This window comes from Heloderma suspectum, chromosome 5 (genome assembly GCF_057233095.1).
Source record: "Heloderma suspectum isolate Gila_16-S chromosome 5, 16-S_ref, whole genome shotgun sequence".
In the NCBI taxonomy this organism is placed as follows: Eukaryota; Metazoa; Chordata; class Lepidosauria; order Squamata; family Helodermatidae; genus Heloderma; species Heloderma suspectum.
In genome coordinates, this window is record NC_139462.1 from 226,104,259 (window position 1) to 226,121,647 (window position 17,389).

Genomic DNA, 17,389 nt, shown 5'->3' on the forward strand with positions numbered 1-17,389 from the left:
GCAGAGGCAAATTACAGCATACAAATATGCACAGCTCTTTATAATGTGTGAAGTTTGCCTTCTTCAATAGTGCCTGATCACTCCAGAGCCTAGTTCTCAAATTGTGCAGTGAGGTTATGTAGGGCAGTGTGTGTGGGACTCATCTCAAGTAGACATGTATGAGAATTTTGGTTTTGCTCACAAAAACGGGGGGATGCCCTCCTCGAAACCCTGAGCCCGTGTCTGCTGAAAAGGTTAACAAATTGTCCAACATGTGCTTGCATTTGTCTCATTCTCAATTCCCAGTTCAATTTGTGCAAATTCCCTGTTATAGCGGCAATGGACCTACAAGAAACAAACACAAATCAGGAGCAATGAGAATGTCTCTTGCTGCTCTTTACACCTCCAATGCCTGGGACAAAAGAATACATGAGCCACCTCCCTGTTGCTGCTGAATTTCCCACCACTGCCAATGGGGAGGGAGGTGCACAGGCAGGCAGATTCATCCCAGAGCCCCTTCCTCCCCATGAATTTCACACTCACCCAGGCTGCCAAACAGCTGGGGGAGGGCCCACTACCACCCCAGTAGGGATGCCACTGACACAATGCCCACATTCAAAGAGATCCCAGCATACAAGAAGGGGAATTTAGACCTTCCTGGATGGTGTCATGACCCAATAATCCAGCAGTGTGTATTGCCCCAGGTGTGGGCTTTGAACTCTTAATTTAGAGGTGTCAAGATAGTGATAAATCAGATCCAGGTTTACTTACAAGGAGTACTTTATTGAGTAACTTACAGCATACATACCCAATGGTTGGATCAGACAGTTTCTCTGAGCCCAGAGCCATGGGGTACAATGGGTTTTATGCCATACATGTTAGCAATGAGGCAGCATGACAGCAGCAAGCTCCCCCTAGCGTTCATTCCTACCATAGACTAGCCAGGCTTGGTTCCCAGCACAGCCACCTGCAGCTTTAAGACAAACAAACTTTGCTTCCCAGGCACATCTTGATTTACTCATTAGTATGGAATGTACATTGCCATGCTATCAGCCCTTTGACTCATCTTCACATGCTCAGAGGCTTACTTGCAAGGGAATTGCACTGGTAATGAACTTAGGCAAGGCATTATGGATCTCTAGGCCCCTCTAACACTACAGGTGACTTGGTTATGCTCCTGGGGCCAATACACAGTTACATGGACTCTGACGACAAAAACAAACAAGCTAACAGTGGTACCAACTCCAGGCTGAAGAATCAACATAGTAGGGTTGGAAGGGGCCTATAAGACCACCAAGTCCAACCCCCCAGAACCACTGCAAAGCCCAGGACTCCTGAGCCTGAGCTGCCAGAAACCCCTGAGCCTCAGACCCCCAAGCCTAGCTCCAGCACTGGACCAGCAACCCTTTGACAAGAACTAAGCACTCCATGGAGCCAGGCAGGAGCTCTTGGAGAGACGGAGGACTGCTAGGCTACAGGCCAGAGATGTGTCCCTTTAAGGCTTCCCTTTTGGAGGAAAGGGCTGAATCTGGAACTGTGGCCTGAAAGGCTTCCGCTGAGTTTCAGAGCTTGTCCAAGCAAGTTGCTCACTAGGAGCTCTCCTGGGTGCTGCAATTTCCAGCCTGCTTGTCGAATGTGGTTCATGCTTTGCTACTTTGCCACCTCATTGCCTTGTGCTGAGCCCCTTGGACTACTGCACAGAACAGAAGAGGGCACATGGGAAGGGGAGTGAGAGCCCCCCCCCATGTGTTTGTGTGTGTGTGTGTGTGTGTAAAAATACAAGACTGTAACAAAAGCCCTGCTTGATCAGATGATCAGACTAATCTGATCCAGCATTCTGTCCCCACAGTGGCCAAAAGGATGTCCAAGAGAAGCCCACAAGTAGGTAGGGATGGTGGATAATTTCTCCACGAATCTCCAGGTGGCCGAATGCCAACACATTCGGCCCCCCAAAATTGGTGGGGAAATTCTCCACCAGCCCCCCACCCCCCCGGGATGGGACTTACCGTGGCCGAATGTCCCTCTCGGCAGCGGGTCCCAGCAGCGGTTCGGCGGCGGTTCAGCAGGGGTGGTGGCTGGTCTCCCAAATGGCTGCCGCCGCTGCCATTGTAAAAAAAAAAGTAAATTAAAAAAAACCACACCCGTGATAGGCTACTTAATGATTTACGTAGTCTATCACAGCTAGATTTCCAAAGTCAGCCATGATAGGCTACGTAAATCGTCACGTAGCCTATCACGAGTGACTTTGAAAAAAGAAAAGAAAAGCGCGTATGCAAATGGCAGCACCCATGGGCGCCGCCATTTGCGTTCCTTATTTTGGCATGTATAGTCTACATAAAGATTTACGTAGACTACGGCGAAAATAAGGGAATGCTATTTGCTTTGGAAATTTGGAAATCTAGCCGTTATAGGTTACGTAAATCATTACGTAGCCTATCATGGGTGTGTGTGTGTGGTGTTTTTTTTTTACTTTTTCTTTCGCGGCCGGGTAGACAGGGCGCTCCTACCCGGCCTGAATTTTGCCGGTGAGGGATTGGGCGCCTCCCCCCCGCCTGAATTTCAGCCGGGCGAGGTGGGGGGGCCTCCCCCCCCTCGCCTGAACTTCGGGGGGAGAACCGAAGCGCCTCCCCCCCACCACAAAGCAAGCTTTGAGAACAGGTAAGGGACTTTCGTCCATCCCTACAAGTAGGACATCAGTGAAATGGCACCCTCATAGAATCATAGAATCATAGAATCATAGAATCATAGAATCATAGAATCATAGAATCATAGAATCATAGAATCATAGAATCATAGAATAGAAGGGTTGGAACGGGTCTACAAGGCCATTGAGTCCAACCCCCTGCTCAGTGCAAGAATCCAAGTCAGAGCATCACTGACAGGTGGCTGTCCAGCCTCGTCTTGAACGCCTCCAGTGTGGGAGAGCCCGCCACCTTCCTAGGGAATTGGTTCCATTGTCGTATTGCTCTAACAATCTAGGGATGTCAGAGAATTCTGTGATGGATCTCGGTGAGGCCAAATGCCAGTGCATTCGGCCCCCCAAAATCCATCGCGGGACAAGGTCCCCGCCGCCCCCAACCCACACAAGGCGCGTGAAATGGAGCACTTACCTGCTCCCATCTGCGCTGCTTTGTGAATGGCAGTCGTCCTGTGGCCGCCATTCACTTCCTCCTCTACATAGCCATGATAGGCTACGTAAATACTTACGTAGCCTATCACGGCTAACGCAGGGACGCCATTTGCATCCCTGCAGAGGCCGTGATAGGCTACGTAAGTATCTACGTAGCCTATCACGGTGGGGTGGGGACCCAGAGTACGCAAATAGCGGTGGCTACCACCATTTGCATATGCTTGTTTTTTTTCCCCCTGCCATGATAGGCTACGTAAGTATTTACATAGCCTATCAGGGCAGGGTGGGGGGAAAACCCAGCATACGAAAATGGCGGCTACCACCATTTGCATACGCTGGGGTTTTTCCCCCTTCCATGATAGGCTACATAAATATTTATGTAGCCTATCATGGCTCAATACAGGGAGGCAAATGGCGGTGGCTACGACAGCCACCATTTGTGTCCCTGCAGGGCTGCCCAGCAGCCGGATGTCCGGCTGCGGGCGGCTGGAGCCGGCTGGTGGCTCCGCAGCTTGGCCGCGGAGCAGAGCCGGCCAGGCAGGATTCCAGGGGGGAGGACCAGATCGCCTCCCCCCCATTGAGGATTCCGGGGGGAGGGACGGAGCGCCTCCCCCCCACCGCAGATTGCCTGGCACGAAGCCAGGTAGGTGTTTCGTACATTCCTATAACAAATCAGGATGTTTTTCCTGAGGTTCAGCCGGAATCTGGCTTCCTGGAACTTGAGCCCTTTATTCCATGTCCTGCACTCTGGGATGATCGAGAAGAGATCCTGGCCTTCCTCTCTGTGACAACCTTTCCAGTACTCGAAGAGCGCTATCCTATCTCCCCTCAGTCTTCTCTTCTCAAGGCTAAACAGGCCCAGTTCTTTCAGTCTCTCTTCATAGGGCTTTGTTTACAGTCCCCTGATCATCTTTGTTGCCCTCCTCTGAACCCTCTCCAACTTGTCCGCAACCTTCTTAAGGTGCGGTGCCCAGAACTGGACACAGTAAACCTGATGAGGCCTAACCAGTGCTGAGTAGAGGGGAACTAGCACTTCCCAGGATTTGGAAGCTATGCTTCTATTAATGCAGCCCAAAATGGCATTTGCCTTTTTTGCAGCCACATCACATTGTTGGCTCATATTCAGCTTGTGATCAACTACAATCCCAAAATCCTTCTCGCTTGTAGTGTTGTTGAGCCACATATCCCCCATCTTGTAACTATGCATTTGGTTTATTTTTCCTAGGTGCAGAACTTGGCATTTATCCCTATTAAATGTCATTCTGTTGTTTTCTGCCCAGCACTCCAGTCTATCAAGATCACTTTAAATTTTGTTCTGTCTTCCAAGGTATTAGCTATCCTGCCCAATTTGGTGTCATCTGCAAATTTGATCAGCATTCCTTGTACCTCCTCCTCCAAGTCATTAATAAAAATGTTGAAGAGCACTGGGCCCAGGACTGAGCCCTGCAGTACGCCACTCATTACCTCATTGTAACCCATGTTACATGTAACATGTTAGACATGGGTAACATGTAACCCATGTTACCCATGTCTAAGTCTCATTGATCAGCACTCTTTGAGTCCAATTCTGTAGCCAACTGTGGATCCACCAGATGGTTGTTTCATCTAACCTACTTGGAGCTAGTTTGCTCATCAGGATATCACGGGGCACTTTGTTGAAAGCTTTGCTGAAGTCGAGGTATATGATGTCTACAGCATTCCCACAGTCCACAAGGGAGGTTACTTGATCAATAAATGAGATCAGATTCATCTGGCAGGACTAGGGATGGCGGAGAATTCCGCCATGGATTTCAGTGAGGCCGAATGAACTGGCATTCGGCCCCCTGAAACCCGTTGCGGAACGGCCTCCCACCCACCCCGCCCCCCCACGGAATCTCCCCCGGGACAAAGCTTACCTGGGGCAGATGTTCCAGCGGCAGCAGCTCTGGCGGCGGCGGCTGGTATCTCGGCTGGCCGCAGCAGACTCAAATGGCGGCCGCCATAGTGGCCGCCATTTGCGTCTGGCCAGGCTGCCGTGATAGGCCACGTAAGTATTTACGTAGCCTATCACGGCAAAGGCAGCCATGTAAATGGTGGCCACCATGCCATTTGCGTAGCTGCCTTTGCCATCATAGGCCACATAAATACTTACGTAGCCTATAACGGCAAGCTAAAAAAAAAACAGCATACACAAATGGCGGCGGCTATGGTGGCCACCATTTGCGTTCCTTTTTTCGCACTTCTAGCCTACGTAAATATTTACATAAGCTATTATGGCAAAAAAAAAGGGGGACCGCAAATAGCATAGTGGGCGCTATTTGCGTTCCTTTTTTTTTCTCGCCGTATTAGCTTACGTTAATTTTTACGTAGCCTAAATTGGCGGGGAAAAAAGGAATACAAATAGTGCCCACTATGCTATTTGTGTTCCCCTTTTTTCACTATAATAGCTTATGTAAATATTTACATAAGCTAAAACAGTGAAAAAAAGGGAACGCAAATGGCGGCCGCCGTAGCCGCCACCATTTCCGTATGCTATTTTTTTTTCTCCAGAAGGCTGCCCAGTGGCCAGATGTCTGGCTGCGGGCTGCCACAGATGGCAGCCGGATTAGGATTTCGGGGGGAGGTGCGGAGCGCCTCCCCCCCACCGTGAATCACCCCGTCAAAAAGGTAAGTGACTTTCGTACATCCCTAGGTAGGACTTGTTCTTGACAAATCCATGTTGGCTTCGTGTAATCACTGCATTGTTTTCAAGGTGCTTCCAAATGGATTGCTTTATCATCTGCTCCAGAATTCTCCCAGGGACTGATGTCAGACTGATTGGTCTGTAGTTCCCAGGTTCCTCCTTTTTACCCTTTTTGAAGATAGGGACAACATTATCACTCCTCCAGTCATCTGGCACTTCACCCATCCTCCATGATTTCTCAAAGACAATAGACAGAGGTTCTGAGAATTCTTCTGCCAGTTCCTTTATTACTCTAGGATGCAGTTCATCTGGCCCTGGAGCTTTGAACTCATTCAAAGTAATTAGGTGTTCCTTGACCATATGCCTATCGATCTCAAGCTGCAATCCTGCCCCTTCAGTGTGTACTTCACCTTTGCCGGGGGGGGGGGGTCATAGACCCTCTTTTGAGAGAAGAGTGAGCCAAAGTAGGAATTGAGCACCTCTGCCTTTTCCTTGTCATCTGTTATCATTTTGCCATCCTTATTTAATAGCTGAACAACCATTTATTTCCTCTGCCTTTTAGTATGCATGTACCTGAAGAAAGCCTTTTTGTTGTCTTTAGCATCCCTCGCTAACTAGGGATGTACGAAAATCACTTACCTTTCGTGGATTATGCTGATGGTGGGGGGGAGGCGCTCTGTCCCTCCCCCCGGAATCCTGGATGGGGGGGGAGGCTCTCCGTTCCTCCCCCCCCCCCGGAATCCTGGCCAGCCGGCTGTGCTCCGCAGCAATTCTGCGGAGCCGCCAGCCGGCTCCGCCAGCAGGGACACAAATGGTGGCGGCCGTAGCCACCACCGTTTGCCTCCCTGCAGTCAGCCGTGATAGGCTACGTAAATGCTTACGTAGCCTATCACAGCTGACTTAAAAAAAACAAAACAAAACCGCGCGTATGCAAATGGCAGCGGCCATGGCCGCCGCCATTTGCATTCCTTATTTTGGCCGTAGCCACCACCGTTTGCCTCCCTGCAGTCAGCCGTGATAGGCTACGTAAATGTTTACGTAGCCTATCACAGCTGACTTAAAAAAAACAAAACAAAACCGCGCGTATGCTATTTGCGTTCCCCTTATTTTCGCCATCTTAGTCTACGTAAATGTTTATGTAGATTAAGACGTGCCAAAATAAGGAATGCAAGTGGTGGCGGCCATTTGCGTACACAAAAAGGTTTTGCCCCACCTTACTCACCCTTTTCCTAAGCCCCAAATTCCCAAAAGTTGTAACTTTTTCCTCATAGGGGACTTTCTTCTGCCTCTTGAGTTCTGTTTTTTTAAAAATATCCATGCTTACCTTTATATCCTGCCTTTCCTCCTCTTGCAAGGAACCCAAGTCAGCTTACATAGTCCCCCTCCTCCTCTCTATTTTATCCCCACAACAACCCTGTAAGGTAGGTTACGCTGAGAGTGACTGGCCCAAAGTCACCTACAGAGCTTCATGGCTGAGTCGGGAATAGAACCCGGATCTCCCAATTCCCAGTCCAACATTGTAACCACTACACCACACTGGCTCTTGCTGTGTGTCTTTCTGTCTTGATTTAGGGAAAGTGTGTGTCTGTGTGTGTTTGAGAGTTAGAGCAAGGGAGAAGACCATATGTGTTTGTGGTGTGTGCATGCATTCATATGACCCTCAGGGGCAGAGGCTGCCCACCCCTGAAAAAAAAGAATACGAGAAGGCCAATTTTCTTCATGCTGTGTGCTTGGGAGCTCCTGGTTACATCTGGCTGCACTCTGTTGGAAACAGCATGCTTGGGTGGATAGACCATTGGTCTGCTCCAGCAAGACTCTTCATGGGGAAGAGGGGAACCCTTCCTGAACCCAAGTTGCTACAACAGAGTATACAACATAACATCCTTCATAAGTGTCTCCAACTCCTTCCAGAATAGCCCAATACTGTATGTTAGAGATCTAAAACCCACATTGGGCCAGATAAAGTTATGCAAAGTTGAATTCCCTAATTGTCTTTCATTAAGTTGTTGTTTATTTGTTCAGTCGCTTCCAACTCTTCATAACTTCATGGACCAGCCCACGCCAGAGCTTCCTGTCAGTCGTCGCTGCCCCCAGCTCCCCCAAGGTCGAGTCTGTCACCTCCAGAATATCATCCATCCACCTTGCCCTTGGTCGACCCCTTTTCCTTTTGCCTTCCACTTTCCCTAGCATCAGCATCTTCTCCAGGGTATCCTGTCTTCTCATGATGTAGCCAAAGTACTTCAGTTTTGCCTTTAATATCATTCCCTCAAGTGAACAGTCTGGCTTTATTTCCTGGAGTATGGACTGGTTTGATCTTCTTGCAGTCCAAGGCGCTCTCAGAATTTTTCTCCAGCACCACAGTTCAAAAGCATCTATCTTCCTTCGCTCAGCCTTCCTTATAATCCAGCTCTCGCAGCCATAGGTTACTACAGGTAATACCATTGCTTTCACTATGCGGACCTTTGTTGTCAGTGTGATGTCTCTGCTCTTCACTATTTTATCAAAATTTGTCATTGCTGTCCTCCCAAGAAGTAGACGTCTTCTGATTTCCTGGCTGCAGTCAGTGTCTGCAGTAATCTTTGCACCTAGAAAGACAAAGTCTGTCACTGCCTCCACATTTTCTCCCTCTATTTGCCAGTTATCCATCAAGCTGGTTGCCATAATCTTGGGGCGGGGGGGTTTAGGTTTAACTGCAACCCAGCTTTTGCACTTTCTTCTTTCACCTTCGTCATAAGGTTCCTCAGCTCCTCCTCGCTTTCAGCCATCAAAGTGGTATCATCTGCATATCGGAGATTGTTAATGTTTCTTCCAGTGATTTTAACTCCAGCCTTGGCTTCATCAAGCCCAGCACGTCGCATGATGTGTTCTACGTACAGGTTGAATAGGTAGGGTGAGAGTATACAACCCTGCCGTACTCCATTCCCAATCTTAAACCAGTCCGTTGTTCCGTGGTCTGTTCTTACCATTGCTACTTGGTCGTTATACAGATTCCTCAGGAGGCAGGCAAGATGACTTGGTATCCCCTACCACCAAGAACTTGCCACAATTTGTGATAGGGATGTCAGAGAATTTCGCCACGAATCTCAGGGAGGCTGAATGCCAGTGCATTCGGCCCCCCAAAATCGGTGGTGAAACAGTCTGCCACCCCCTGCCCCCCTGGGATGGAACTTACCTTGGGCGAATCTCCCTGGTGGCGGCGGCGGCTCCAGCGGCGGTTCGGCGGTGTTGCGGCGGCGGTGGCGGCCGGTCTTCTGACTGGCTGCTGCCACCATTTCCAAGTTTTAAAAAAAAAACGTGATTGGCTACGTAAACATTTACATAGCCTATCATGGCTAGATTTTAAAAAAATACCATGATAGTCTATGTAAATGTTTATGTAGCCTATCACGGCTGAGTTAAAAAACCCAAAAAACCACGCTTATGCAAATGGCGGAGCCCATGGGCGCCACCATTTGCGTTCCTTATTTTGGCACATCTAGTCTACGTAAACATTTACGTAGACTACGGCGAAAATAAGGGTAATGCAAATAGCGTAGACGCTACGCTATTTGCGTTCCCCTTATTTTCGCTGTAGTCTATGTAAATGTTTATGTAGACTAGGTGTGCCAAAATAAGGAATGCAAATGGCAGCGCCCATGGGCGCCGCCATTTGCATACACGCGTTTTTGTTTTTTTAACTCAGCCATGATAGGCTACGTAAACATTTACGTAGCCTATCACAGCTGACTGCAGGGACGCAAGCGGCGGCGGCTACGGCCTCCACCATTTGCAGTCCCGACAGGACAGGATTCGTGGCGGGAGGGACCGGGCGCCTCCCCCTGGCCAGAATTTCAGGGGGGAGTGACGGGGCGCCTCCCCCCCAGGCCAGAATTTTTGGGGGAGGGACGGAGCACCTCCCCCCCACCACGAATCAACTTTCGTAAAAGGTAAGTGACTTTCGTACATCCCTAATTTGTGATGATCCACACAGTCAAAGGCTTTAGAAGAGTAATAAAACAGAAATAGATGTTTTTCTGAAACTCCCTGGCTTTCTCCATTATCCAGCGGATATTGTCATTTCATTAAGGTTTGATGAAAATGAATAATTGCCCTGACGGCAAACTCACACACAAAAAGTGGATACAATCAGAAAATGACTGTGTGATCATTATATATATATATATATATATATATATATATATATATATATAATCTTTTCCTTACATTTTCTCCAGTATTATGACCATTATTTTCCCCTTGTCACCCTCTCTATTTCATCTCAGCATCCAGCTGGATTTTTTCATTGAGTTTAATTCATTGGGTTGGGACTTGCTGTATGTTCCCTCTTGTAGGTTCTGGCTTCAATCCTTTCAGGTTCGCTTTTATCCCCTCATCCTTGTATCATAAGAACACAGGCCAATTATTGAGAGAGTTCATTGAGAAGACCAGCGGGCCATATCCTTTGATTCTGGGCACCATCCTTTGAATAATTATTCTGATGAAGTGATTTCAGCTTTGCTATTTCCCTCTTGGACAAAATACATTGGCCTTCCATTCTCTTGGCTTTCTTTCCTTCTTTTTCTTTTATCTTTTCTTTTTTCAGGAAATGGCAGCAATAAAAAGTTGATTGCTTTTGGATCCCACTTCCCAACTCTCTCCAAATCCACTGTTTGTCCACCCCCCCCCCAAATCACTAATTTCGATAACATTCTTTCACTTTCAAAAGTCCTCTGGGGACACAATTAGAAGATCTTCAGAGGACATGGTGTCAGGGCCAGAATAGAGGCCTTTCAAAGCCAAGGGCAGGATTGTTTTAATTTAATTACTGAACCAATTAAAGTTTACTCCTTGGGTGGGTTTCAAAAGTGTTCCTTGCTCAGCTTGGAGCCAGATGGCTATTGAGAAATGTTCAACATTTTTCCCCATTTGGAGTCTCCAAAGAAAGTGTCTTCAGTAGGATAGCCAGAGGGTCCAATTAAACCCTCTGCTGATGGAAGGCTTCCATCTTACCTCTGTCTGTGATTATTGGGCACTTGTGGAACCCTTGCCATCGTCCACCCCCACTTGCTCCTGGATGGCCCAAGAAGCACCTGGAAACCACCACCTGGCCATCCAGTCATTTAGCAAGCCACTATTTTTCTTAAAAATGGTGGCTCATTATTCTGCAGAAGAGGCTTTTTTACAGAAATGATGGCTGTAAAGCCACCTTTACTCAAAATGGCAGCTCGCTGAGGGACTGATCATCTGTGCAGTGACTGTTGGGCTTTTCTTGGGCTGACTCATGGCTTGCAAGATGTGGTGAGTGGGGGCAGCACCAGTCCAGTAGTCTGTTGGACTCCACCCCTGTATCAGATGCCCATGACATCCCTACCAGAGGGTGGAATTGGGACCCCAAGTGGGCCACATTTGGTCTACAGGCCTGAAGTTCAACATCCCTGCAATAGGACCTCAACTTCCTGTACCATTTGGCCTTCAGGCTGAAAGAGGTTTAACACCCTTGACATACATCCTGGCTCCTGGGACTTGAGTCCCACATCAACTTTCACTCGATAGTCATTCATGGCTTAAGAAGAAGCAAAACCCTAGCCAAGTTATTGTCTCTGCCTGGCAACCTGGAGCTAATTCTTACTTTGTTACAGGCATTTGAGCCACTTAGGGTATCAATGCCTTTTTCCTAGCCCCCTGTCAAGTTTGCATCTCCAACCTCCATTAGTCCTTCATCCCGTCTGGCGGCCATATCATTCTGTGTACCATTTGTGCTAAAGAGAATGTTCCAGAACTGACTACTCTTGAATAGGAATCTAATCCCTTTTGTTGTTGCACATCGCATGAAGTATGTGGAAATTATAATAATTTACTCTCCAATCAAGATGGCAAACAAAAGCACAATCAAACGCTCTTTGTGGGGGGGAAATAATGCAGTCAGCTGCTGCCGTTGTAAGTGCAGATGGCACATGCTAGTTACCCCAAAGCCATCCCATCCGATCCTTTAGAGAAGCATCCCCACCTTTTAATAGACATGGATTTACACAATTATTACGCATAAGTATATTATATAATGCCATATATGGTGCAACTGGGTTCACATGCATTATGGCAGATGATGTGGGCCTCACCATGAAAGAATAATAACCTGCCCTAAAGCTACCTGGTGAGCTTTTGGGTGGAGTGAGAATTGAATCTGGGACTTCCTGACACATTGTTTTCACACTTATACATTCTTCTGTATCTACTCTGTAGTGACGACACTGATGTGCTCATGGCTGACACACAGAATATGGATTTTGTCCTGAGAAATGTAGCCCTTTAATATGAGTGACTTGAATCCATCATGTTCCTGGGAACAACATTCTATCCGCTGGAACTCACAGTCACTTTGAGCTGGGAAGTCACATTCAAGTCTTCCATCCCCTGCCCATTCTATTCATTCCAATGAATGGAGCAGTTCCATGCTGTGCCTAACAAGCAGCCCACTTAGCTGCTTCTGCTTGGGATAGGGAAGAACATTCCACACAAACATACCTAATTTGCACTTTCTGAACCAATAAGCAAACCGTAATGCAAAGCTCAACATATACGCGTTTCCAATTTTTACAATGCAGTCCCCCAATATACATATATATTTAAAAAAAAACTGTGTGCAAAAAATTGATACATTCATGGAAGTGCACACAAAAATTCACATATTTGTAAAAATATTGTATAAAATTACATTACCTTGGGGGAATTGACTGTAAAATGTGCGTACTAGGTGAAATTGCATACAAAAATGTGTATACTAGGAGAAATGCACACACATTTTTATGTGGACATTTTAAAAAAGAAGCAAGCTGATGCAGATACAGGACAAAAAAAACACGAAGTTGGATAGATGAGAAACTGAGCACAACTTAAATGGACAGGTTCATCCACTCCTATGCTCAAATGAAATGAATTCAGAAACTCTTATGGGCAAGGAAGCTCTGTACATACTTGGAATATGAAAAACCTTCCCTGTTGTTCCTTCTGCTATTTCTGAAATGAGACATCACAAAAGCAGTCTAGCTAGTGTTCATTATCCCAGGTACAGCTGTTTAAGAAGCAGTTATGTTGCCTATACTTTATGTGATTGCAGGTAGGGATGTGCAAATCCACCCCCCGTCCAGGTTCTCCAGGTGTCTGCCCAGCCCCCGCCCTTGCTTGCCAGTCCATGCTCGAGCCCTTCCTGCACTTGGCGAGAACCCTGCACTCATTCCAGCAGCCTCATCGAGCTCTGCAGTCACCATTTTTTTAAAAAAAATGGCAATCGCAAAAATGTACATATTTGCATGTGCACAGGAATGTGCATTTTGCGAATGCACATATTTATCTATGCACAAAATGCACATTTTCATAGAAATGCACATTTTAGCATGCACACAAATATGTGCATTCGCAAAATGTGCATTTTCACGCATAGGCAAATATGCTCATTTTTGCGATCGCAATTTTATTTTTTTTAAAAATGGTGACTTGGTGACTGTGGAGCTTAACGAGGCCACCAGGATGAGTGCGGGCCACTAGCCAAGTGTGGGCAGTGGGTGAGGGGGGACAGGGGCTCAGTGAGCAGGACTCAGGGATGCAGACAGGTATATTGCCCCTTCAGTAGCCTTGAACACTTAATTTAGTGGTGCCAAGATAGTGATAAATCAGATCCAGGTTTACTTACAAGGAGATACTTTATTGAGTGCAATCAGCACACAGGTGAACCCAATGGTTGGATCAGACAGCTTCTCTGAACCCAGAGCCATGGGGTGAAATGGGTTTTATACCATACATGTTAGCAGTGAGGCAGCATGACAACACTAAGCATATTCGTTCCCAGCATGCTTGGTCAGGAGGGAAACAGTCAGAGCTTTCCCACTACAGACACCTGTTTGTTTTAAAGCAAACAAGCTTCACTTCCCAGGTGCATCCTGATAAAATACCCTCTAGCTTGTTAGTATGAAATGCACTGAGGCTGCTTTCTCGGCCTTATCGCTCCTTGACTCATCTTGGTAAATCAAGAGGTCTGTTAGGGAAAACAGTAGCCTTCTGAACCAAAGTCAGAGAGCATTATGGATCATCCAAGCCCGTCTACAACTACTGATAGCTTGGTTCAGGCCTGGGGCCTTACAGCAGGGCAGATTCGGCAGGAGGTGGCTAGCTTAGGAGAGAGGTTAGTTTAGATGACCTTAACAAAGGATTAGACAATAAGGCTATTAATGGCTACTAGCCACGTTAACTATCTGCTACCTTGAGGGATGGATGGGAATTTTGTTTCTGTTTGTTTTTGATAGGAATTTTCCAAAATTCACAAATGTCTTTATATTATTCGGGCCAGAAAGAAATTGACTACACACACACACACACACACACACACACGTATATGAATGTGGGAGAAACAGAAACAGACAGATTCATCTGTTCAGGCTTAGGGCTTTGAGTGCTTAGCTCTTAAAAGTCTGGCTTTGAATCCTTGTGTATTCAACTGTGTTTGTGGTGCTGCATTATGGTCCCCACCCCTTTCTTTTTTTCTGACCAGCTCCTCATCATGAACAGTGAAATGACAGAGACCCATAACTCGGGATGTACAGGTTGTGGAAAGTCCATTCTGTCTGTGTTTTGTGGATTCTTGGGCTCCTTTACTTCTGCAGCCCACACATCAATGGAATCAGAATTTTTTTAGCTCCCCAATTTGCACAAATTTGCACATACAAAAATGTGCAAATTCCCCCCCAATATGCAAAATCCCCCCAAATGTGGATTTTCATGCTTTAGCCTAAGGGGAAATGCTCATTTTTGGCTGGTTCTTTTTTTGATGTGCATTTTTAATGACCAAATTTTAGGGGTGCACGAAAGTCACTTACCTGGTCTCGCAGCTTTTTGTGGTGGGGGGGAGGTGCTTCGCTGCTCCCCCCACGAAGTTCAGGCCGGGGGGGGAGGCTTCCTGCCTCGCCTGGCCGAAATTCAGGCCGGGGAGGAAGCGCCTCGCCTCGCCCGGCCGCGAAATTAAAAGTAAAAAAAAAAAAACAACGCCCCCGTGATAGGCTACGTGACGATTAACGTAGCCTATCATGGCTAGATCTGCAAAGTCAGCCATGATAGGCTACGTAAATCGTCACGTAGCCTATCACCGGTGACTTAAAAAAAAAAAGCGCGTACGCAAATGGCGGCCCCCATAGGGAGCCGCCATTCGCGTTCCTTATTTGGTCGCTGTAGTCTACGTAAATCTTTACGTAGACTACGGCGAAAATAAGGGCAACGCAAATAGCGTTGCCCTTATTTTCGCCGTAGTCTACGTAATCTTTACGTAGACTACAGGGACCAAATAAGGAACAGGAATGGCAGCTCCCTATGGGGGCCACCATTATCCGTACGCGCTTTTTTCTTTTTTTTTTAAGTCACCCGTGATAGGCTACGTGACGATTGACGTAGCCTATCACGGCTGACTTTGCAGATCTAGCCATGATAGGCTACGTTAATCGTCACGTAGCCTATCCCGGGGGCGTTTTTTTTTTCTTTGATTGGAATGGCGGCGGTGGCAGCCGGTCGAAAGACCGGCTGCCGCTCCCGCCCCGGACGAAGACCCGCCGAACTGCCGGCCGGACCCACCGCCGGGAGGGACATTCGCCAAAGGTAAGTCCCGTCCCGGGGGGGGCGGGGGGGTGCGGAGGATTTCTCCCCGAAACTTGTTCGGGGGGCCGAACACGTTGGCGCTCGGCCCCCCGAAGTTTCGGGGAGAAATTCTCCGCCATCCCTACCAAATTTGCATAGAATCAGGGAAGTTAGAAAAATGGTCTGCAAGTCAGCAGAATCTGCCTGACCAGGGAAAAGCCGGTCTGCTGTGGACTCCGCCTGTCAGATTCATGAATACAAATGGGTGAGAATTTCGTCTCAGTTCAATTTTTACCCGAATTTGCAAAAGTCTTCATATTCAGGATGGAAACAACTTGTGACTATTAAAAATCCAAATACGGGTGGAAGAGAAACTGACAGATACATCCATCCCTAGCTACCTTCAGGTTCAGGATGTATTCTGTAAGGATACTAGCCCACAAAACATGCTAGTATCCCTTATTTGAAGCCCCAAACGCAATTGCGATCATGAGCGCATGTCTGCCAAAAATGTTTGTAAATTGCTGGACATGTGTTCTCATTTGATTTGTGCAACTTTCCCAGTTCAGGTTTGAACAAATGTACTAATTTGCAAACATTGCCCTTGTAGTCTGAATCAGCCCCACTTATCGGGATGTTAGAGAATTCCACCACAAATCCCAGGGGGGGCGAATTCCAGTGAATTCGGGCCCCCAGAATCCGTGGTGGAATGGAGCAACCCGCCCCACCACCCCGCGAGAGCCCCGCGAAACAGAGCCTACCTGGCTGCGGCTCCGGCTGCAGCTTCGGCTTCAGTTCCGGCTGCAGCTTCAGCTCCAGCTGCTGCCAGGCTGCTGCGGACACAAATGGCGTCCTGAGTAGGGGACGCCATTTGCGTCCCTATGGTAGCCCATAGGGGACGCCATTTGCATCCCTGCTTTAGCCGTGATAGGCTACAGAAATATTTACGTAGCCTATCACGGGCTACCATAGGGACGCAAATGGTGTCCCCTACTCAGGACGCCATTTGCATCCACAGCAGCCTGGCGGTGGCTGGAGGCCCCGCTGTGGGTTGGCCCAGCCGGCGTCTCCGTGGCCTGGCCACAGAGCGGAGCCAGCCAGGCAGGATTCCTGGGGGGAGAAACAGATAACCTCCCCTCCTGTAGAGGATTTCAGGGAGAGGGATGGAGTGCCTCCCGCCCCACTGCGGATGTCCCTGGACAAAACCAGGTAAGTGTTTCGTACATCCCTACCCACTTAAGCGTACAGGGGAAAGTTGTGTAAATTTGTACCAATTTGTGCAAATTTTATGTTTGATCACTGCTGGATTTGTGCAGTTTTTGCACTGACACAGAATGAGCTGCAATCACAAAAGCCAATAGGAATTGGGCATCAGATGAGTGGTGTGACAATGTTTGGAGAACATCACTTGTCCATCCCTAGTTCAGAGGCACCATGCCTCAAGAATTACAATCTGCATTTTTCCACTATGCCACATGCAAAAATGCACAAATTATCCCCAAATGTGCAAAATCCCTCCAAATATGCATTTTCACATTTTAGCCTATGGGGAAATGTACATTTTTGGCTGTTCTTTTTCTTTTTTTTTTAAGTGTATTTTTTGAAGATAAAATTTGTGCAATATTGGGGAAGTTGGAAAAATTGTCCACAAGTTGTTGGAATCTGCCTGACCAGGGAATAGCCAGTCCACTGCCGAATCCACTGGGTGTATTCCTCAACATCTCACCTCATTTGGTTTTATTGCGGTTATCTAGGGATGTACGAAACACCTACCTAGTTCCATGCTGGGGCATCTGCGGTGGGGGGGAGGCGTTATGTCCCTCCCCCCAGAATCCTCCCCGGCCGGATCCACTCTGTGGCAGGTCTGCGGAGCCGCCGGCCAGGGCCAGCTGCAGCTGGAGTTCTGGTCGCGGCTGGGCTGCTGCGGCCGCAAATGGCGGCCATCATAGCGGCTGCCATTTGCATCCTTCCAAGCTGCCATTATAGGCTACTTAAGTATTTACGTAGCCTATCATGGCAAAGAG